A 22,721-nucleotide genomic window follows, 5' to 3' on the forward strand; every position below is an offset into this window, starting at 1 on the left:
AATCAGAGGGGCTGAAACAGAGGGGCTGAATCAGAGGGGCTGAAACAGAGGGGCTGAAACTGAGTGCGAGAAACAGAGGGGCTGAAACAGAGGGCGAGAAACAGAGGGGCTGAATCAGAGGGGCTGAAACAGAGGGCGAGAAACAGAGGGGCTGAAACAGAGGGGCTGAAACAGAGGGGCTGAAACAGAGGGCGAGAAACAGAGGGGCTGAAACAGAGGGCGAGAAACAGAGGGGCTGAATCAGAGGGGCTGAAACAGAGGGCGAGAAACAGAGGGGCTGAAACAGAGGGGCTGAAACAGAGGGGCTGAAACAGAGGGCAAGAAACAGAGGGGCTGAAACAGAGGGCGAGAAACAGAGGGGCTGAAACAGAGGGGCTGAAACAGAGGGGCTGAAACAGAGAGCGAGAAACAGAGGGGCTGAAACAGAGGGCCAGAAACAGAGGGGCTGAAACCGAGGGGCAGAAACAGAGTGGCTGAAACAGAGGGGCTGAATCGGAGGGGCTGAAACAGAGGGGCTGAAACAGAGGGGCTGAAACAGAGAGTGCGAAACAGAGGGGCTGAAACAGAGGGGCTAAAACAGAGGGCGATAAACAGAGGGGCTGAAACAGAGGGCCAGAAACAGAGGGGCTGAAACCGAGTGGCTGAAACAGAAGGGCTGAAACAGAGGGGCTGAAACAGTGGGCGAGAAACAGAGGGGCTGAATCAGAGGGGCTGAATCAGAGGGGCTGAAACAGAGGGCCTGAATCACAGGGGCTGAAACAAAGGGCGAGAAACAGAGGGGCTGAAACAGAGGGGCAGAAACAGAGGGGCTGAAACAGAGGGGCTGAATCGGAGGGGCTGAAACAGAGGGGCTGAAACAGAGGGGCTGAAACAGAGAGTGCGAAACAGAGGGGCTGAAACAGAGGGGGAGAAACAGAGGGACTAAAACAGAGGGCGATAAACAGAGGGGCTGAAACAGAGGGCAAGAAACAGAGGGGCTGAAACCGAGTGGCTGAAACAGAAGGGCTGAAACAGAGGGGCTGAAACAGAGGGGCAGAAACAGAGGGGCTGAAACAGAGGGGCTGAATCGGAGGGGCTGAAACAGAGGGGCTGAAACAGAGGGGCTGAAACAGAGAGTGCGAAACAGAGGGGCTGAAACAGAGGGGGAGAAACAGAGGGACTAAAACAGAGGGCGATAAACAGAGGGGCTGAAACAGAGGGCAAGAAACAGAGGGGCAGAAACCGAGTGGCTGAAACAGAAGGGCTGAAACAGAGGGGCTGAAACAGAGGGCGAGAAACAGAGGAGCTGAATCAGAGGGGCTGAAACAGAGGGGCTGAAACAGAGGGGCTGAATCAGAGGGGCTGAAACAGAAGGCGAGAAACAGACGGGCTGAAACAGAGGGCGAGAAACAGAGGGGCAGAAGCAGAGGGCGAGAAACAGTGGGGCTGAAACAGAGGGGCTGAAACAGAGGGCAAGAAACATAGGGGCTGAAACAGAGGGCGAGAAACAGAGGGGCTGAAACAGAGGGGCTGAAACAGAGGGGCTGAAACAGAGGGCGAGAAACAGAGGGGCTGAAACAAAGGGCGAGAAACAGAGGGGCTGAAACAGAGGGGCAGAAACAGAGGGGCTGAAACAGAGGGGCTGAATCGGAGGGGCTGAAACAGAGGGGCTAAAACAGAGGGCGAGAAACTAAGGGACTGAAACAGAGGGGCTGAAACAGTGGGGCTGAAACAGACGGGCTGAAACAGAGAGCCTGAAACAGAGGGGCTGAAACAGAGGGGCTGAAATAGAGGGGCTGAAACAGAGGGGCTGAAACAGAGGGCGAGAAACTAAGGTACTGAATCAGAGGGGCTGAAACAGAGGGGCTGAATCAGAGGGACTGAAACAGAGGGGCTGAATCAGAGGGGCTGAAACAGAGGGGCTGAAACAGAGGGCGAGAAACAGAGGGGCTGAAACAGAGGGGCTGAAACAGAGGGGCTGAAACAGAGGGCGAGAAACAGAGGGGCTGAAACAGATGGCGAGAAACAGCGGGGCTGAAACAGAGGGGCTGATTCAGAGGGGCTGAAACAGAGGGCGAGAAACAGAGGGACTGAAACAGAGGGCGAGAAACAGAGGAGCAGAAACAGAGGGCGAGAAACAGAGGGGCTGAAACAGAGGGGCTGAAACAGAGAGTGCGAAACAGAGGGGCTGAAACAGAGGGCGAGAAACAGAGGGCGAGAAACAGAGGGGCTGAAACAGAGGGCAAGAAACAGAGGGGCTGAAACCGAGTGGCTGAAACAGAAGGGCTGAAACAGAGGGGCTGAAACAGAGGGCGAGAAACAGAGGGGCTGAATCAGAGGGGCTGAATCAGAGGGGCTGAAACAGAGGGGCTGAATCAGAGGGGCTGAAACAGAAGGCGAGAAACAGAGGGGCTGAAACAGAGGGCGAGAAACAGAGGGGCAGAAACAGAGGGCGAGAAACAGAGGGGTTGAAACAGAGGGGCTGAAACAGAGGGGCTGAAACTGAGGGCAAGAAACAGAGGGGCTGAAACAGAGGGCGAGAAAAAGAGGGGCTGAAACAGAGGGGCTGAAACAGAGGGGCTGAAACAGAGGGCGAGAAACAGAGGGGCTGAAACAAAGGGCGAGAAACAGAGGGGCTGAAACAGAGGGGCAGAAACAGAGGGGCTGAAACAGAGGGGCTGAATTGGAGGGGCTGAAACAGAGGGGCTGAAACAGAGCGGCTGAAACAGAGGGCAAGAAACAGAGGGGCTGAAACAGAGGGGCTGAAACAGAGGGCGAGAAACAGAGGGGCTGTATCAGAGGGGCTGAATCAGAGGGGCTGAAACAGAGGGGCTGAAACAGAGGGCGAGAAACTAAGGGACTGAATCAGAGGGGCTGAAACAGAGGGGCTGAAACAGACGGGCTGAAACAGAGAGCCTGAAACAGAGGGGCTGAAACAGAGGGGCTGAAATAGAGGTGCTGAAACAGAGGGGCTGAATCAGAGGGGCTGAAACAGAGGGGCTGAATCAGAGGGGCTGAAACAGAGGGCGAGAAACAGAGGGGCTGAAACTGAGGGGCTGAATCAGAGGGGCTGAAACAGAGGGGCTGAAACAGAGGGCGAGAAACAGAGAGGCTGAAACAGAGGGCGAGAAACAGAGGGGCTGAAACAGAGGGCAAGAAACAGAGGGGCTGAAACAGAGGGCGAGAAACAGAGGGGCTGAAACAGAGGGGCTGAAACAGAGGGGCTGAAACAGAGGGGCTGAAACAGAGGGCGAGAAACAGAGGGGCTGAAACAGAGGGCGAGAAACAGAGGAGCTGAAACAGAGGGCGAGAAACAGAGGGCGAGAAACAGAGGGACTGAAACAGAGCGTCTGAAACAGAGGGCGAGAAACAGAGGGGCTGAAACGGAGGGCGAGAAACAGAGGGGCTGAATCAGAGGGGCTGAATCAGAGGGGCTGAAACAGAGGGCCTGAATCAGAGGGGCTGAAACAGAAAGCGAGAAACACAGGGGCTGAAAGAGAGGGCCTGAATCAGAGGGGCTGAAACAGAAGGCGAGAAACAGAGGGGCTGAAACAGAGGGCGAGAAACAGAGGGGCAGAAACAGAGGGCGAGAAACAGTGGGGCTGAAACAGAGGGGCTGAAACAGAGGGCAAGAAACAGCGGGGCTGAAACACAGGGCGAGAAACAGAGGGGCTGAAACAGAGGGCAAGAAACAGCGGGGCTGAATCAGAGGGGCTGAAACAGAGGGCAAGAAACAGAGGGGCTGAAACAGAGGGGCTGAAACAGAGGGGCTGAAACAGAGGGCGAGAAACAGAGGGGCTGAAACAGAGGGCGAGAAACAGAGGGGCTGAATCAGAGGGGCTGAAACAGAGGGCGAGAAACAGAGGGACTGAAACAGAGGGGCTGAAACAGAGGGCAAGAAACAGAGGGGCTGAAACAGAGGGCGAGAAACAGAGGGGCTGAAACAGAGGGGCTGAAACAGAGGGGCTGAAACAGAGAGCGAGAAACAGAGGGGCTGAAACAGAGGGCCAGAAACAGAGGGGTTGAAACCGAGTGGCTGAAACAGAAGGGCTGAAACAGAGGGGCTGAAACAGAGGGCGAGAAACAGAGGAGCTGAATCAGAGGGGCTGAATCAGAGGGGCTGAAACAGAGGGCCTGAATCAGAGGGGCTGAAACAGAAGGCGAGAAACAGAGGGGCAGAAAGAGAGGGCCTGAATCAGAGGGGCTGAAACAGAAGGCGAGAAACAGAGGGGCAGAAACAGAGGGCGAGAAACAGTGGGGCTGAAACAGAGGGGCTGAAACAGAGGGCAAGAAACAGAGGGGCTGAAACAGAGAGCGAGAAACAGAGGGGCTGAAACAGAGGGGCTGAAGCAGAGGATCTGAAACAGAGGGCGAGAAACAGAGGGGCTGAAACAAAGGGCGAGAAACAGAGGTGCTGAAACAGAGGGGCAGAAACAGAGGGGCTGAAACAGAGGGGCTGAATCGGAGGGGCTGAAACAGAGGGGCTGAAACAGAGGGGCTGAAACAGAGAGTGCGAAACAGAGGGTCTGAAACAGAGGGCGAGAAACAGAGGGGCTAAAACAGAGGGCGATAAACAGAGGGGCTGAAACAGAGGGCAAGAAACAGAGGGGCTGAAACCGAGTGGCTGAAACAGAAGGGCTGAAACAGAGGGGCTGAAACAGAGGGCGAGAAACAGAGGAGCTGAATCAGAGGGGCTGAAACAGAGGGGCTGAAACAGAGGGGCTGAATCAGAGGGGCTGAAACAGAAGGCGAGAAACAGACGGGCTGAAACAGAGGGCGAGAAACAGAGGGGCAGAAACAGAGGGCGAGAAACAGTGGGGCTGAAACAGAGGGGCTGAAACAGAGGGCAAGAAACAGAGGGGCTGAAACAGAGGGCGAGACACAGAGGGGCTGAAACAGAGGGGCTGAAACAGAGGGGCTGAAACAGAGGGCGAGAAACAGAGGGGCTGAAACAAAGGGCGAGAAACAGAGGGGCGGAAACAGAGGGGCAGAAACAGAGGGGCTGAAACAGAGGGGCTGAATCGGAGGGGCTGAAACAGAGGGGCTGAAACAGAGGGGCTGAAACAGAGGGCAAGAAACAGAGGGGCTGAAACAGAGGGGCTGAAACAGAGGGGCAGAAACAGAGGGCGAGAAACAGAGGGGCTGAATCAGAGGGGCTGAATCAGAGGGGCTGAAACAGAGGGGCTGAAACAGAGGGCGAGAAACAGAGGGGCTGAATCAGAGGGGCTGAATCAGAGGGGCTGAAACAGAGGGGCTAAAACAGAGGGCGAGAAACTAAGGGACTGAATCAGAGGGGCTGAAACAGTGGGGCTGAAACAGACGGGCTGAAACAGAGAGCCTGAAACAGAGGGGCTGAAACAGAGAGGCTGAAATAGAGGGGCTGAAACAGAGGGGCTGAAACAGAGGGCCAGAAACTAAGGTACTGAATCAGAGGGGCTGAAACAGAGGGGCTGAATCAGAGGGGCTGAAACAGAGGGGCTGAATCAGAGGGGCTGAAACAGAGGGGCTGAAACTGAGTGCGAGAAACAGAGGGGCTGAAACAGAGGGCGAGAAACAGAGGGGCTGAATCAGAGGGGCTGAAACAGAGGGCGAGAAACAGAGGGGCTGAAACAGAGGGGCTGAAACAGAGGGGCTGAAACAGAGGGCGAGAAACAGAGGGGCTGAAACAGAGGGCGAGAAACAGAGGGGCTGAATCAGAGGGGCTGAAAAAGAGGGCGAGAAACAGAGGGGCTGAAACAGAGGGGCTGAAACAGAGGGGCTGAAACAGAGGGCAAGAAACAGAGGGGATGAAACAGAGGGCGAGAAACAGAGGGGCTGAAACAGAGGGGCTGAAACAGAGGGGCTGAAACAGAGAGCGAGAAACAGAGGGGCTGAAACAGAGGGCCAGAAACAGAGGGGCTGAAACCGAGTGGCTGAAACAGAAGGGCTGAAACAGAGGGGCTGAAACAGAGGGCGAGAAACAGAGGGGCTGAATCAGAGGGGCTGAATCAGAGGGGCTGAAACAGAGGGCCTGAATCAGAGGGGCTGAAACAGAAGGCGAGAAACAGAGGGGCTGAAAGAGAGGGCCTGAATCAGAGGGGCTGAAACAGAAGGCGAGAAACAGAGGGGCAGAAACAGAGGGCGAGAAACAGTGGGGCTGAAACAGAGGGGCTGAAACAGAGGGCAAGAAACAGAGGGGCTGAAACAGAGGGCGAGAAACAGAGGGGCTGAAACAGAGGGGCTGAAGCAGAGGATCTGAAACAGAGGGCGAGAAACAGAGGGGCTGAAACAAAGGGCGAGAAACAGAGGGGCTGAAACAGAGGGGCAGAAACAGAGTGGCTGAAACAGAGGGGCTGAATCGGAGGGGCTGAAACAGAGGGGCTGAAACAGAGGGGCTGAAACAGAGAGTGCGAAACAGAGGGGCTGAAACAGAGGGGCTAAAACAGAGGGCGAAAAACAGAGGGGCTGAAACAGAGGGCCAGAAACAGAGGGGCTGAAACCGAGTGGCTGAAACAGAACGGCTGAAACAGAGGGGCTGAAACAGAGGGCGAGAAACAGAGGGGCTGAATCAGAGGGGCTGAATCAGAGGGGCTGAAACAGAGGGCCTGAATCAGAGGGGCTGAAACAGAAGGCGAGAAACAGAGGGGCTGAAAGAGAGGGCCTGAATCAGAGGGGCTGAAACAGAAGGCGAGAAACAGAGGGGCAGAAACAGAGGGCGAGAAACAGTGGGGCTGAAACAGAGGGGCTGAAACAGAGGGCAAGAAACAGAGGGGCTGAAACAGAGGGCGAGAAACAGAGGGGCTGAAACAGAGGGGCTGAAGCAGAGGATCTGAAACAGAGGGCGAGAAACACAGGGGCTGAAACAAAGGGCGAGAAACAGAGGGGCTGAAACAGAGGGGCAGAAACAGAGGGGCTGAAACAGAGGGGCTGAATCGGAGGGGCTGAAACAGAGGGGCTGAAACAGAGGGGCTGAAACAGAGAGTGCGAAACAGAGGGGCTGAAACAGAGGGGGAGAAACAGAGGGGCTAAAACAGAGGGCGATAAACAGAGGGGCTGAAACAGAGGGCAAGAAACAGAGGGGCTGAAACCGAGTGGCTGAAACAGAAGGGCTGAAACAGAGGGGCTGAAACAGAGGGCGAGAAACAGAGGAGCTGAATCAGAGGGGCTGAAACAGAGGGGCTGAAACAGAGGGGCTGAATCAGAGGGGCTGAAACAGAAGGCGAGAAACAGACAGGCTGAAAGAGAGGGCGAGAAACAGAGGGGCAGAAGCAGAGGGCGAGAAACAGTGGGGCTGAAACAGAGGGGCTGAAACAGAGGGCAAGAAACAGAGGGGCTGAAACAGAGGGCGAGAAACAGAGGGGCTGAAACAGAGGGGCTGAAACAGAGGGGCTGAAACAGAGGGCGAGAAACAGAGGGGCTGAAACAAAGGGCGAGAAACAGAGGGGCTGAAACAGAGGGGCAGAAACAGAGGGGCTGAAACAGAGGGGCTGAATCGGAGGGGCTGAAACAGAGGGGCTAAAACAGAGGGCGAGAAACTAAGGGACTGAATCAGAGGGGCTGAAACAGTGGGGCTGAAACAGACGGGCTGAAACAGAGAGCCTGAAACAGAGGGGCTGAAACAGAGGGGCTGAAATAGAGGGGCTGAAACAGAGGGGCTGAAACAGAGGGCGAGAAACTAAGGTACTGAATCAGAGGGGCTGAAACAGAGGGGCTGAATCAGAGGGGCTGAAACAGAGGGGCTGAATCAGAGGGGCTGAAACAGAGGGGCTGAAACAGAGGGCGAGAAACAGAGGGGCTGAAACAGAGGGGCTGAAACAGAGGGGCTGAAACAGAGGGCGAGAAACAGAGGGGCTGAAACAGATGGCGAGAAACAGCGGGGCTGAAACAGAGGGGCTGATTCAGAGGGGCTGAAACAGAGGGCGAGAAACAGAGGGACTGAAACAGATGGCGAGAAACAGAGGAGCAGAAACAGAGGGCGAGAAACAGAGGGGCTGAAACAGAGGGGCTGAAACAGAGAGTGCGAAACAGAGGGGCTGAAACAGAGGGCGAGAAACAGAGGGCGAGAAACAGAGGGGCTGAAACAGAGGGAAAGAAACAGAGGGGCTGAAACCAAGTGGCTGAAACAGAAGAGCTGAAACAGAGGGGCTGAAACAGAGGGCGAGAAACAGAGGGGCTGAATCAGAGGGGCTGAATCAGAGGGGCTGAAACAGAGGGGCTGAATCAGAGGGGCTGAAACAGAAGGCGAGAAACAGAGTGGCTGAAACAGAGGGCGAGAAACAGAGGGGCAGAAACAGAGGGCGAGAAACAGAGGGGTTGAAACAGAGGGGCTGAAACAGAGGGGCTGAAACAGAGGGCAAGAAACAGAGGGGCTGAAACAGAGGGCGAGAAACAGAGGGGCTGAAACAGAGGGGCTGAAACAGAGGGGCTGAAACAGAGGGCGAGAAACAGAGGGGCTGAAACAAAGGGCGAGAAACAGAGGGGCTGAAACAGAGGGGCAGAAACAGAGGGGCTGAAACAGAGGGGCTGAATCGGAGGGGCTGAAACAGAGGGGCTGAAACAGAGCGGCTGAAACAGAGGGCAAGAAACAGAGGGGCTGAAACAGAGGGGCTGAAACAGAGGGCGAGAAACAGAGGGGCTGTATCAGAGGGGCTGAATCAGAGGGGCTGAAACAGAGGGGCTGAAACAGAGGGCGAGAAACTAAGGGACTGAATCAGAGGGACTGAAACAGAGGGGCTGAAACAGACGGGCTGAAACAGAGAGCCTGAAACAGAGGGGCTGAAACAGAGGGTCTGAAATAGAGGTGCTGAAACAGAGGGGCTGAATCAGAGGGGCTGAAACAGAGGGGCTGAATCAGAGGGGCTGAAACAGAGGGCGAGAAACAGAGGGGCTGAAACAGAGGGGCTGAATCAGAGGGGCTGAAACAGAGGGGCTGAAACAGAGGGCGAGAAACAGAGAGGCTGAAACAGAGGGCGAGAAACTGAGGGGCTGAAACAGAGGGCAAGAAACAGAGGGGCTGAAACAGAGGGCGAGAAACAGAGGGGCTGAAACAGAGGGGCTGAAACAGAGGGGCTGAAACAGAGGGGCTGAAACAGAGGGCGAGAAACAGAGGGGCTGAAACAGAGGGCGAGAAACAGAGGAGCTGAAACAGAGGGCGAGAAACAGAGGGCGAGAAAGAGAGGGACTGAAACAGAGTGTCTGAAACAGAGGGCGAGAAACAGAGGGGCTGAAACGGAGGGCGAGAAACAGAGGGGCTGAATCAGAGGGGCTGAATCAGAGGGGCTGAAACAGAGGGCCTGAATCAGAGGGGCTGAAACAGAAAGCGAGAAACACAGGGGCTGAAAGAGAGGGCCTGAATCAGAGGGGCTGAAACAGAAGGCGAGAAACAGAGGGGCTGAAACAGAGGGCGAGAAACAGAGGGGCAGAAACAGAGGGCGAGAAACAGTGGGGCTGAAACAGAGGGGCTGAAACAGAGGGCAAGAAACAGCGGGGCTGAAACAGAGGGCGAGAAACAGAGGGGCTGAAACAGAGGGGCTGAAGCAGAGGGGCTGAAACAGAGGGCGAGAAACAGAGGGGCTGAAACAAAGGGCGAGAAACAGAGGGGCTGAAACAGAGGGGCAGAAACAGAGGGGCTGAAACAGAGGGGCTGAATCGGAGGGGCTGAAACAGAGGGGCTGAAACAGAGGGGCTGAAACAGAGAGTGAGAAACAGAGGGGCTGAAACAGAGGGCGAGAAACAGAGGGGCTAAAACAGAGGGCGATAAACAGAGGGGCTGAAACAGAGGGCAAGAAACAGAGGGGCTGAAACCGAGTGGCTGAAACAGAAGGGCTGAAACAGAGGGGCTAAAACAGAGGGCGAGAAACAGAGGGGCTGAATCAGAGGGGCTGAAACAGAGGGGCTGAAACAGAGGGGCTGAATCAGAGGGGCTGAAACAGAAGGCGAGAAACAGACGGGCTGAAACAGAGATCGAGAAACAGAGGGGCAGAAACAGAGGGCGAGAAACAGAGGGGCTGAAACAGAGGGGCTGAAACAGAGGGCAAGAAACAGAGGGGCTGAAACAGAGGGCGAGAAACAGAGGGGCTGAAACAGAGGGGCTGAAACAGAGGGGCTGAAACAGAGGGCGAGAAACAGAGGGGCTGAAACAAAGGGCGAGAAACAGAGGGGCGGAAACAGAGGGGCAGAAACAGAGGGGCTGAAACTGAGGGGCTGAATCGGAGGGGCTGAAACAGAGGGGCTGAAACAGAGGGGCTGAAACAGAGGGCAAGAAACAGAGGGGCTGAAACAGAGGGGCTGAAACAGCGGGGCAGAAACAGAGGGCGAGAAACAGAGGGGCTGAATCAGAGGGGCTAAATCAGAGGGGCTAAAACAGAGGGGCTGAAACAGAGGGCGAGAAACAGAGGGGCTGAATCAGAGGGGCTGAAACAGAGGGGCTGAAACAGAGGGCGAGAAACAGAGAGGCTGAAACAGATGGCGAGAAACAGAGGGGCTGAATCAGAGGGGCTGAAACAGAGGGCGAGAAACAAAGGGACTGAATCAGAGGGGCTGAAACACAGGGGCTGAAACAGACGGGCTGAAACAGAGAGCCTGAAACAGAGGGGCTGAATCAGAGGGGCTGAAACAGAGGGCGAGAAACAGAGGGGCTGAAACAGAGGGGCTGAATCAGAGGGGCTGAAACAGAGGGGCTGAAACAGAGAGCGAGAAACAGAGAGGCTGAAACAGAGGGCGAGAAACAGAGGGGCTGAAACAGAGGGCAAGAAACAGAGGGGCTGAAACAGAGGGCGAGAAACAGAGGGGCTGAAACAGAGGGGCTGAAACAGAGGGGCTGAAACAGAGGGGCTGAAACAGAGGGCGAGAAACAGAGGGGCTGAAACAGAGGGCGAGAAACAGAGGAGCTGAAACAGAGGGCGAGAAACAGAGGGCGAGAAACAGAGGGACTGAAACAGAGGGTCTGAAACAGAGGGCGAGAAACAGAGGGGCTGAAACGGAGGGCGAGAAACAGAGGGGCTGAAACAGAGGGCGAGAAACAGAGGGGCTGAATCAGAGGGGCTGAATCAGAGGGGCTGAAACAGAGGGCCTGAATCAGAGGGGCTGAAACAGAAAGAGAGAAACACAGGGGCTGAAAGAGAGGGCCTGAATCAGAGGGGCTGAAACAGAAGGCGAGAAGCAGAGGGGCTGAAACAGAGGGTGAGAAACAGAGGGGCAGAAACAGAGGGCGAGAAACAGTGGGGCTGAAACAGAGGGGCTGAAACAGAGGGCAAGATACAGAGGGTCTGAAACAGAGGGCGAGAAACAGAGGGGCTGAAACAGAGGGGCTGAAGCAGAGGGGCTGAAACAGAGGGCGAGAAACAGAGGGGCTGAAACAAAGGGCGAGAAACAGAGGGGCTGAAACAGAGGGGCAGAAACAGAGGGGCTGAAACAGAGGGGCTGAATCGGAGGGGCTGAAACAGAGGGGCTGAAACTGAGGGGCTGAAACAGAGAGTGCGAAACAGAGGGGCTGAAACAGAGGGCGAGAAACAGAGGGGCTAAAACAGAGGGCGATAAACAGAGGGGCTGAAACAGAGGGCAAGAAACAGAGGGGCTGAAACCGAGTGGCTGAAACAGAAGGGCTGAAACAGAGGGGCTGAAACAGAGGGCGAGAAACAGAGGGGCTGAATCAGAGGGGCTGAAACAGAGGGGCTGAAACAGAGGGGCTGAATCAGAGGGGCTGAAACAGAAGGCGAGAAACAGACGGGCTGAAACAGAGATCGAGAAACAGAGGGGCAGAAACAGAGGGGCTGAAACAGAGGGGCTGAAACAGAGGGCAAGAAACAGAGGGGCTGAAACAGAGGGCGAGAAACAGAGGGGCTGAAACAGAGGGGCTGAAACAGAGGGGCTGAAACAGAGGGCGAGAAACAGAGGGGCTGAAACAAAGGGCGAGAAACAGAGAGGCGGAAACAGAGGGGCAGAAACAGAGGGGCTGAAACAGAGGGGCTGAATCGGAGGGGCTGAAACAGAGGGGCTGAAACAGAGGGGCTGAAACAGAGGGCAAGAAACAGAGGGGCTGAAACAGAGGGGCTGAAACAGAGGGGCAGAAACAGAGGGCGAGAAACAGAGGGGCTGAATCAGAGGGGCTGAATCAGAGGGGCTGAAACAGAGGGGCTGAAACAGAGGGCGAGGAACAGAGGGGCTGAATCAGAGGGGCAGAAATAGAGGGGCTGAAACAGAGGGGCTGAAACAGAGGGCGAGAAACTAAGGTACTGAATCAGAGGGGCTGAAACAGAGGGGCTGAATCAGAGGGGCTGAAACAGAGGGGCTGAATCAGAGTCGCTGAAACAGAGGGGCTGAAACAGAGGGCGAGAAACAGAGAGGCTGAAACAGAGGGCGAGAAACAGAGGGGCTGAAACAGAGGGCGAGAAACAGAGGAGCTGAAACAGAGGGGCTGAAACAGAGGGGCTGAAACAGAGGGCGAGAAACAGAGGGGCTGAAACAGATGGCGAGAAACAGAGGGGCTGAAACAGAGGGCGAGAAACATAGGGGCTGAATCAGAGGGGCTGAAACAGAGGGCGAGACACAGAGGGGCTGAAACAGAGGGCGAGAAACAGAGGGGCTGAAACAGAGGTGCTGAAACAGAGGGTGAGAAACAGAGGGGCAGAAACAGGGGGCGAGAAACAGAGGGGCTGAAACAGAGGGGCTGAAACAGAGGGGCTGATTCAGAGGGGCTGAAACAGAGGGGCTGAATCAGAGGGGCTGAAACAGAGGGCGAGAAACAGAGGGGCTGAAACAGAGGGCAAGAAACAGAGGAGCAGAAACAGAGTGCGAGAAACAGAGGGGCTGAAACAGAGGGGCTGAAACAGAGAGTGCGAAACAGAGGGGCTGAAACAGAGGGCGAGAAACAGAGGGGTTGAAACAGAGGGCGAGAAACAGAGGGGCTGAAACAGAGGGCAAGAAACAGAGGGGCTGAAACCGAGTGGCTGAAACAGAAGGGCTGAAACAGAGGGGCTGAAACAGAGGGCGAGAAACAGAGGGGCTGAATCAGAGGGGCTGAATCAGAGGGGCTGAAACAGAGGGGCTGAATCAGAGGGGCTGAAACAGAAGGCGAGAAACAGAGGGGCTGAAACAGAGGGCGAGAAACAGAGGGGCAGAAACAGAGGGCGAGAAACAGAGGGGCCGAAACAGAGGGGCTAAAACAGAGGGGCTGAAACAGAGGGCAAGAAACAGAGGGGCTGAAACAGAGGGCGAGAAACAGAGGGGCTGAAACAGAGGGGCTGAAACAGAGGGGCTGAAACAGAGGGCGAGAAACAGAGGGGCTGAAACAAAGGGCGAGAAACAGAGGGGCTGAAACAGAGGGGCAGAAACAGAGGGGCTGAAACAGAGGGGCTGAATCGGAGGGGCTGAAACAGAGGGGCTGTAACAGAGGGGCTGAAACAGAGGGCAAGAAACAGAGGGGCTGAAACAGAGGGGCTGAAACAGAGGGGCAGAAACAGAGGGCGAGAAACAAAGGGGCTGAAACAGAGGGGCTGAAACAGAGGGCGAGAAACAGAGGGGCTGAATCAGAGGGGCTGAAACAGAGCGGCTGAAACAGAGGGCGACAAACTAAGGGACTGAATCAGAGGGGCTGAAACAGAGGGGCTGAAACAGACGTGCTGAAACAGAGAGCCGGAAACAGAGGGGCTGAAACAGAGGGGCTGAAATAGAGGGGCTGAAACAGAGGGGCTGAATCAGAGGGGCTGAAACAGAGGGGCTGAATCAGAGGGGCTGAAACAGAGGGCGAGAAACAGAGTGGCTGAAACAGAGGGGCTGAATCAGAGGGGCTTAAACAGAGGGGCTGAAACAGAGGGCGAGAAACAGAGAGGCTGAAACAGAGGGCGAGAAACAGAGGGGCTGAAACAGAGGGCAAGAAACAGAGGGGCTGAAACAGAGGGCGAGAAACAGAGGGGCTGAAACAGAGGGGCTGAAAGAGAGGGGCTGAAACAGAGGGGCTGAAACAGAGGGCGAGAAACAGAGGGGCTGAAACAGAGGGCGAGAAACAGAGGGGCTGAAACAGAGGGCGAGAAACAGAGGGCGAGAAACAGAGGGACTGAAACAGAGGGTCTGAAACAGAGGGGCTGAAACAGAGGACGAGAAACAGAGGGGCTGAAACGGAGGGCGAGAAACAGAGGGGCTGAAACAGAGGGCGAGAAACAGAGGGGCTGAAACAGAGGGGCTGAAACAGTGGGGCTGAAACAGAGGGGCTGAAACAGAGGGTGAGAAATAAAGGGGCTGAAACAGAGGGCGAGAAACAGAGGGGCTGAAACAGAGGGCGAGAAACAGAGGGGCTGAAACAGAGGGGCTGAAACAGAGGGGCTGAAACAGAGGGCAAGAAATAGAGGGGCTGAAAAAGAGGGCGAGAAACAGAGGGGCTGAAACAGAGGGTGAGTAACAGAGGGGCTGAATCAGAGGGGCTGAAACAAATGCCGAGAAACAGAGGGGCTGAAACAGAGGGCGATAAACAGCGGGGCTGAAACAGAGGGGCTGAAACAGAGGGTGAGAAACAGAGGGGCTGAAACAGAGGGCGAGAAACAGAGGGGCTGAAACAGAGGGGCAGAAACAGAGGGGCTGAATCAGAGTGGCTGATTCAGAGGGTCTGAAACAGAGGGGCTGAATCAGAGGTGCGGAAACAGAGTGCGAGAAACAGAGGGGCAGAAACAGTGGGCAAGAAACAGAGGGGCTGAAACAGAGGGCGAGAAACAGACGGGCAGAAACAGAGAGCGAGAAACAGAGGGACTGAAACAGAGGGGCTGAAAAAGAGAGCGCGAAACAGAGGGACTGAAACAGAGGGCGAGAAACAGAGGGGCTGAAACAGAGGGCGAGAAACAGAGGGGCTGAAACAGAGGGCGACAAACAGAGGGGCTGAAACAGAGGGCGAGAAACAGACGGGCAGAAACAGAGGGCGAGAAACAGAGGGACTGAAACAAAGGGGCTGAAACAGAGGGCGAGAAACAGAGGTGCTGAAACAGAGGGCGAGAAACAGAGGGGCTGAAACAGAGGGCAAGAAACAGAGGGGCTGAAACAGAGTGGCTGAAACAGAGGGCGAGAAACAGAGGGGCTGAATCAGACAGGCTGAATCAGATGGGCTGAAACAGAGGGGCTGAAACAGAGGGCGAGAAACAGAGTGGCTGAAACAGAGCGCGAGAAACAGAGGGCGAGAAACAGAGGGGCTGAAACAAAGGGCGAGAAACAGAGGGGCTGAAACAGAGGGGCAGAAACAGAGGGGCTGAAACAGAGTTGCTGAATCGGAGGGGCTGAAACAGAGGGGCTGAAACAGAGGGGCTGAAACAGAGGGCAAGAAACAGAGGGGCTGAAACAGAGGGGCTGAAACAGAGGGGCAGAAACAGAGGGCGAGAAACAGAGGGGCTGAAACAGAGGGGCTGAAACAGAGGGCTAGAAACAGAGGGGCTGAATCAGAGGGGCTGAATCAGAGGGGCTGAAACAGAGCGGCTGAAACAGAGGGCTACAAACTAAGGGACTGAATCAGAGGGGCTGAAACAGAGGGGCTGAAACAGACGGGCTGAAACAGAGAGCCTGAAACAGAGGGGCTGAAACAGAGGGGCTGAAATAGAGGGGCTGAAACAGAGGGGCTGAATCAGAGGGGCTGAAACAGAGGGCGAGAATCAGAGTGGCTGAAACAGAGGGGCTGAATCAGAGGGGCTTAAACAGAGGGGCTGAAACAGAGGGCGAGAAACAGAGAGGCTGAAACAGAGGGCGAGAAACAGAGGGGCTGAAACAGAGGGCAAGAAACAGAGGGGCTGAAACAGAGGGCGAGAAACAGAGGGGCTGAAACAGAGGGGCTGAAACAGAGGGGCAGAAACAGAGGGGCTGAAACAGAGGGCGAGAAACAGAGGGGCTGAAACAGAGGGCGAGAAACAGAGGGGCTGAAACAGAGGGCGAGAAACAGAGGGCGAGAAACAGAGGGACTGAAACAGAGGGTCTGAAACAGAGGGGCTGAAACAGAGGGCGAGAAACAGAGGGGCTGAAACGGAGGGCGAGAAACAGAGGGGCTGAAACAGAGGGCGAGAAACAGAGGGGCTGAAACAGAGGGGCTGAAACAGAGGGCGAGAAACAGAGGGGCTGAAACAGAGGGCGAGAAACAAAGGGGCTGAAACAGAGGGGCTGAAACAGAGGGCGAGAAACAGAGGGGCTGAATCAGAGGGGCTGAATCAGAGGGGCTGAAACAGAGCGGCTGAAACAGAGGGCGACAAACTAAGGGACTGAATCAGAGGGGCTGAAACAGAGGGGCTGAAACAGACGGGCTGAAACAGAGAGCCTGAAACAGAGGGGCTGAAACAGAGGGGCTGAAATAGAGGGGCTGAAACAGAGGGGCTGAATCAGAGGGGCTGAAACAGAGGGCGAGAAACAGAGTGGCTGAAACAGAGGGCGAGAAACAGAGGGGCTGAAACAGAGGGCAAGAAACAGAGAGGCTGAAACAGAGGGCGAGAAACAGAGGGGCTGAAACAGAGGGCAAGAAACAGAGGGGCTGAAACAGAGGGCGAGAAACAGAGGGGCTGAAACAGAGGGGCTGAAACAGAGGGGCAGAAACAGAGGGGCTGAAACAGAGGGCGAGAAACAGAGGGGCTGAAACAGAGGGCGAGAAACAGAGGGGCTGAAACAGAGGGCGAGAAACAGAGGGCGAGAAACAGAGGGACTGAAACAGAGGGTCTGAAACAGAGGGGCTGAAACAGAGGGCGAGAAACAGAGGGGCTGAAACGGAGGGCGAGAAACAGAGGGGCTGAAACAGAGGGCGAGAAACAGAGGGGCTGAAACAGAGGGGCTGAAACAGAGGGGCGGAAACAGAGGGGCTGAAACAGAGGGTGAGAAACATAGTGGCTGAAACAAAGGGGCTGAAACAGTGGGGCGAAAATAGAGGGGCTGAAACAGAGGGCGAGAAATAGAGGGGCTGAAACAGAGGGCGAGAAACAGAGGGGCAGAAACAGAGGGGCTGAAACAGAGGGGTGGAAACAGAGGGGCTGAAACAGAGAGCGAGAAACAGAGGGGCTGAAACAGAGGGGCTGAACCAGAGGGCGAGAAACAGAGGGGCTGAAAAAGAGGGGCTGAAACAGAGGGCAAGAAATAGAGGGGCTGAAAAAGAGGGCGAGAAACAGAGGGGCTGAAACAGAGGGTGAGAAACAGAGGGGCTGAATCAGAGGGGCTGAAACAAATGCCGAGAAACAGAGGGGCTGAAACAGAGGGCGAGAAACAGAGGGGCTGAAACAGAGGGGCTGAAACAGAGGACGAGAAACAGAGGGGCTGAAACAGAGGGGCTGAAGCAGAGGGGCTGAAACAGAGGGCGAGAAACAGAGGGGCTGAAACAAAGGGCGAGAAACAGAGGGGCTGAAACAGAGGGGCAGAAACAGAGGGGCTGAAACAGAGGGGCTGAATCGGAGGGGCTGAAACAGAGGGGCTGAAACAGATGGGCTGAAACAGAGAGTGCGAAACAGAGGGGCTGAATCAGAGGGGCTGAAACAGAGGGGCTGAAACAGAGGGGCTGAATCAGAGTGGCTGAAACAGAAGGCGAGAAACAGACGGGCTGAAACAGAGGGCGATAAACAGAGGGGCTGAAACAGAGGGCAAGAAACAGAGGGGCTGAAACCGAGTGGCTGAAACAGAAGGGCTGAAACAGAGGGGCTGAAACAGAGGGCGAGAAACAGAGGGGCTGAATCAGAGGGGCTGAAACAGAGGGGCTGAAACAGAGGGGCTGAATCAGAGTGGCTGAAACAGAAGGCGAGAAACAGACGGGCTGAAACAGAGGGCGAGAAACAGAGGGGCAGAAACACAGGGCGAGAAACAGAGGGGCTGAAACAGAGGGGCTGAAACAGAGGGCAAGAAACAGAGGGGCTGAAACAGAGGGCGAGAAACAGAGGGGCTGAAACAGAGGGGCTGAAACAGAGGGGCTGATACAGAGGGGCTGAATCAGAGGGCGAGAAACAGAGGGGCTGAAACAGAGGGCGAGAAACAGAGGGCGAGAAACAGAGGGCCAGAAACAGAGGGTCTGAAACAGAGGGGCTGAAACAGAGGGCGAGAAACAGAGTGGCTGAAACAGAGGGCGAGAAACAGAGGGGCTGAATCAGAGGGGCTGAATCAGAGGGGCTGAAACAGAGGGGCTGAATCAGAGGGGCTGAAACAGAAGGCGAGAAACAGAGGGGCTGAAACAGAGGGCGAGAAACAGAGGGGCAGAAACAGAGGGCGACAAACAGAGGGGCTGAAACAGAGGGGCTGAAACAGAGGGCGAGAAACAGAGGGGCTGAATCAGAGGGGCTGAATCAGAGGGGCTGAAACAGAGGGGCTGAATCAGAGGGGCTGAAACAGAAGGCGAGAAACAGAGGGGCTGAAACAGAGGGGCTGAAACAGAGGGGCTGAAACAGAGGGCGAGAAACAGAGGGGCTGAAACAAAGGGCGAGAAACAGAGGGGCTGAAACAGAGGGGCAGAAACAGAGGGGCTGAAACAGAGGGGCTGAATCGGAGGGGCTGAAACAGAGGGGCTGAAACAGAGGGGCTGAAACAGAGGGCAAGAAACAGAGGGGCTGAAACAGAGGGGCTGAAACAGAGGGGCAGAAACAGAGGGCGAGAAACAGAGGGGCTGAATCAGAGGGGCTGAATCAGAGGGGCTGAAACAGAGGGGCTGAAACAGAGGGCGAGAAACAGAGGGGCTGAATCAGAGGGGCTGAATCAGAGGGGCTGAAACAGAGGGGCTGAAACAGAGGGCGAGAAACAGAGGGGCTGAAACAGAGGGAGAGAAACAGAGGGGCTGAAACAGACGGGCTGAAACAGAGAGCCTGAAACAGAGTGGCTGAAACAGAGGGGCTGAAATAGAGGGGCTGAAACAGAGGGGCTGAAACAGAGGGCGTGAAACTAAGGTACTGAATCAGAGGGGCTGAAACAGAGGGGCAGAAACAGACGGGCTGAAACAGAGAGCCTGAAACAGAGTGGCTGAAACAGAGGGGCTGAAATAGAGGGTCTGCAACAGAGGGGCTGATTCAGAGGGGCTGAAACAGAGGGGCTGAATCAGAGGGGCTGAAACAGAGGGGCTGAAACAGAGGGCGAGAAACAGAGAGGCTGAAACAGAGGGCGAGAAACAGAGGGGCTGAAACAGATGGCGAGAAACAGAGGGGCTGAAACAGAGGGCGAGAAACAGAGGGGCTGAATCAGAGGGGCTGAAACAGAGGGCGAGAAACAGAGGGGCTGAAACAGAGGGCGAGAAACAGAGGGCGAGAAACAGAGGGCCAGAAACAGAGGGTCTGAAACAGAGGGGCTGAAACAGAGGGCGAGAAACAGAGTGGCTGAAACAGAGGGCGAGAAACAGAGGGGCTGAATCAGAGGGGCTGAATCAGAGGGGCTGAAACAGAGGGGCTGAATCAGAGGGGCTGAAACAGAAGGCGAGAAACAGAGGGGCTGAAACAGAGGGCGAGAAACAGACGGGCAGAAACAGAGGGCGACAAACAGAGGGGCTGAAACAGAGGGGCTGAAACAGAGGGCGAGAAACAGAGGGGCTGAATCAGAGGGGCTGAATCAGAGGGGCTGAAACAGAGGGGCTGAATCAGAGGGGCTGAAACAGAAGGCGAGAAACAGAGGGGCTGAAACAGAGGGGCTGAAACAGAGGGGCTGAAACAGAGGGCGAGAAACAGAGGGGCTGAAACAAAGGGCGAGAAACAGAGGGGCTGAAACAGAGGGGCAGAAACAGAGGGGCTGAAACAGAGGGGCTGAATCGGAGGGGCTGAAACAGAGGGGCTGAAACAGAGGGGCTGAAACAGAGGGCAAGAAACAGAGGGGCTGAAACAGAGGGGCTGAAACAGAGGGGCAGAAACAGAGGGCGAGAAACAGAGGGGCTGAATCAGAGGGGCTGAATCAGAGGGGCTGAAACAGAGGGGCTGAAACAGAGGGCGAGAAACAGAGGGGCTGAATCAGAGGGGCTGAATCAGAGGGGCTGAAACAGAGGGGCTGAAACAGAGGGCGAGAAACAGAGGGGCTGAAACAGAGGGAGAGAAACAGAGGGGCTGAAACAGACGGGCTGAAACAGAGAGCCTGAAACAGAGTGGCTGAAACAGAGGGGCTGAAATAGAGGGGCTGAAACAGAGGGGCTGAAACAGAGGGCGTGAAACTAAGGTACTGAATCAGAGGGGCTGAAACAGAGGGGCTGAAACAGACGGGCTGAAACAGAGAGCCTGAAACAGAGTGACTGAAACAGAGGGGCTGAAATAGAGGGTCTGCAACAGAGGGGCTGATTCAGAGGGGCTGAAACAGAGGGGCTGAATCAGAGGGGCTGAAACAGAGGGGCTGAAACAGAGGGCGAGAAACAGAGAGGCTGAAACAGAGGGCGAGAAACAGAGGGGCTGAAACAGATGGCGAGAAACAGAGGGGCTGAAACAGAGGGCGAGAAACAGAGGGGCTGAATCAGAGGGGCTGAAACAGAGGGCGAGAAACAGAGGGGCTGAAACAGAGGGGCTGAAACACAGGGCGAGAAACAGAGGGGCTGAAACAGAGGGCGAGAAACAGAGGGGCTGAATCAGAGGGGCTGAAACAGAGGGCGAGAAACAGAGGGGCTGAAACAGAGGGGCTGAAACAGAGGGGCTGAAACAGAGGGCAAGAAACAGAGGGGCTGAAACAGAGGGCGAGAAACAGAGGGGCTGAAACAGAGGGGCTGAAACAGAGGGGCTGAAACAGAGAGCGAGAAACAGAGGGGCTGAAACAGAGGGCCAGAAACAGAGGGGCTGAATCCGAGTGGCTGAAACAGAAGGGCTGAAACAGAGCGGCTGAAACAGAGGGCGAGAAACAGAGGGGCTGAATCAGAGGGGCTGAATCAGAGGGGCTGAAACAGAGGGCCTGAATCAGAGGGGCTGAAACAGAAGGCGAGAAACAGAGGGGCTGAAAGAGTTGGCCTGAATCAGAGGGGCTGAAACAGAAGGCGAGAAACAGAGGGGCAGAAACAGAGGGCGAGAAGCAGTGGGGCTGAAACAGAGGGGCTGAAACAGAGGGCAAGAAACAGAGGGGCTGAAACAGAGGGCGAGAAACAGAGGGGCTGAAACAGAGGGGCTGAAGCAGAGGATCTGAAACAGAGGGCGAGAAACAGAGGGGCTGAAACAAAGGGCGAGAAACAGAGGGGCTGAAACAGAGGGGCAGAAACAGAGGGGCTGAAACAGAGGGGCTGAATCGGAGGGGCTGAAACAGAGGGGCTGAAACAGAGGGGCTGAAACAGAGAGTGCGAAACAGAGGGGCTGAAACAGAGGGCGAGAAACAGAGGAGCTAAAACGGAGGACGATAAACAGAGGGGCTGAAACAGAGGGCAAGAAACAGAGGGGCTGAAACCGAGTGGCTGAAGCAGAAGGGCTGAAACAGAGGGGCTGAAACAGAGGGCGAGAAACAGAGGAGCTGAATCAGAGGGGCTGAAACAGAGGGGCTGAAACAGAGGGCGAGAAACAGAGGGGCAGAAACAGAGGGCGAGAAACAGAGGGGCAGAAACAGAGGGCGAGAAACAGTGGGGCTGAAACAGAGGGGCTGAAACAGAGGGCAAGAAACAGAGGGGCTGAAACAGAGGGCGAGAAACAGAGGGGCTGAAACAGAGGGGCTGAAACAGAGGGGCTGAAACAGAGGGCGAGAAACAGAGGGGCTGAAACAAAGGGCGAGAAACAGTGGGGCGGAAACAGAGGGGCAGAAACAGAGGGGCTGAAACAGAGGGGCTGAATCGGAGGGGCTGAAACAGAGGGGCTGAAACAGAGGGGCTGAAACAGAGGGCAAGAAACAGAGGGGCTGAAACAGAGGGGCTGAAACAGAGGGGCAGAAACAGAGGGCGAGAAACAGAGGGGCTGAATCAGAGGGGCTGAAACAGAGGGGCTGAAACAGAGGGCGAGAAACAGAGGGGCAAAATCAGAGGGGCTGAATCAGAGGGGCTGAAACAGAGGGGCTAAAACAGAGGGCGAGAAACTAAGGGACTGAATCAGAGGGGCTGAAACAGTGGGGCTGAAACAGACGGGCTGAAACAGAGAGCCTGAAACAGAGGGGCTGAAACAGAGGGGCTGAAATAGAGGGGCTGAAACAGAGGGGCTGAAACAGAGGGCGAGAAACTAAGGTACTGAATCAGAGGGGCTGAAACAGAGGGGCTGAATCAGAGGGGCTGAAACAGAGGGGCTGAATCAGAGGGGCTGAAACAGAGGGGCTGAAACTGAGTGCGAGAAACAGAGGGGCTGAAACAGAGGGCGAGAAACAGAGGGGCTGAAACAGAGGGCGAGAAACAGAGGGGCTGAAACAGATGGCGAGAAACAGAGGGGCTGAAACAGAGGGGCTGAAACAGAGGGCGAGAAACAGAGGGGCTGAAACAGAGGGGCTGAAACAGAGGGGCTGAAACAGAGGGCGAGAAACAGAGGGGCTGAAACAGAGGGCGAGAAACAGAGGGGCTGAATCAGAGGGGCTGAAACAGAGGGCGAGAAACAGAGGGGCTGAAACAGAGGGGCTGAATCAGAGGGCAAGAAACAGAGGGGCTGAAACAGAGGGCGAGAAACAGAGGGGCTGAAACAGAGGGGCTGAAACAGAGGGGCTGAAACAGAGGGGCTGAAACAGAGAGCGAGAAACAGAGGGGCTGAAACAGAGGGCCAGAAACAGAGGGGCTGAAACCGAGTGGCTGAAACAGAAGGGCTGAAACAGAGGGGCTGAAACAGAGGGCGAGAAACAGAGGGGCTGAATCAGAGGGGCTGAATCAGAGGGGCTGAAACAGAGGGCCTGAATCAGAGGGGCTGAAACAGAAGGCGAGAAACAGAGGGGCT

The sequence above is a fragment of the Chiloscyllium punctatum genome, chromosome 49 (assembly GCF_047496795.1).
Source record: "Chiloscyllium punctatum isolate Juve2018m chromosome 49, sChiPun1.3, whole genome shotgun sequence".
Taxonomy (NCBI): domain Eukaryota; kingdom Metazoa; phylum Chordata; class Chondrichthyes; order Orectolobiformes; family Hemiscylliidae; genus Chiloscyllium; species Chiloscyllium punctatum.